General features: G+C 26.6%; 1 protein-coding gene across 1 annotated transcript in view; it reads right to left on the bottom strand.

Annotated features, from left to right (window-relative positions):
- LOC105811015 (voltage-dependent calcium channel subunit alpha-2/delta-1-like) overlaps positions 1-598 on the bottom strand; it is a 197665-nt gene that overhangs the window by 46366 nt on the left and 150701 nt on the right. The window lies entirely within an intron of this gene.

The raw sequence follows: 598 nt of genomic DNA, 5'->3' as shown, positions 1-598 counted from the left end.
TATTTCTTCAAAAAGTTACTTAACAGGCAAGTTTTCAACTGAATGATGTTAGAAAAATCATCTCCTCATTGTAACTTTATTTTAAACAGATAAATAGATCCACAGTGGTTACTTGGGAAGTACCTAAGTTCCAACTAGGTCCCTGTATAATTTGTCCAGAATAATTATCATTTACTTTTCCTTGTGGTACCTACAATCTGAAAAAACTCCTTTAAATTATATGCAACAGAACAAAGTTCAAATTACACAAGATGTGATTGTTGATAAATTTAATTTTATTCATTTTCTATGACGTTTTTAACATCTGAGAATAACATCATGCTCGTATTTACTTTTTTTTTTTTTTACATGAGTTTTGGATATTTAAAAACACTTGAAATGTTAATGATATAAAACCAATACATTATCATGATACTCAGCATTTTAATATAAATGTAATATTATGGATTCTTTTAACTTTTACCTATTTTCTCCATATTGGTCATATTTAAACCGGAAAAGAAATATGTTATCCTTTGAAAAAATAAGTTAAATAAGTTTTAAATAGCCATACCTGAGTATTGATTCTTATTGCTCCAATGGAAGGAATTTCGTAATA

The sequence above is a fragment of the Propithecus coquereli genome, unplaced genomic scaffold (genome assembly GCF_000956105.1).
Source record: "Propithecus coquereli isolate 6110/MARCELLA unplaced genomic scaffold, Pcoq_1.0 Scaffold226, whole genome shotgun sequence".
NCBI lineage: Eukaryota > Metazoa > Chordata > Mammalia > Primates > Indriidae > Propithecus > Propithecus coquereli.
This window is presented reverse-complemented; position numbering and strand designations above follow the sequence as displayed.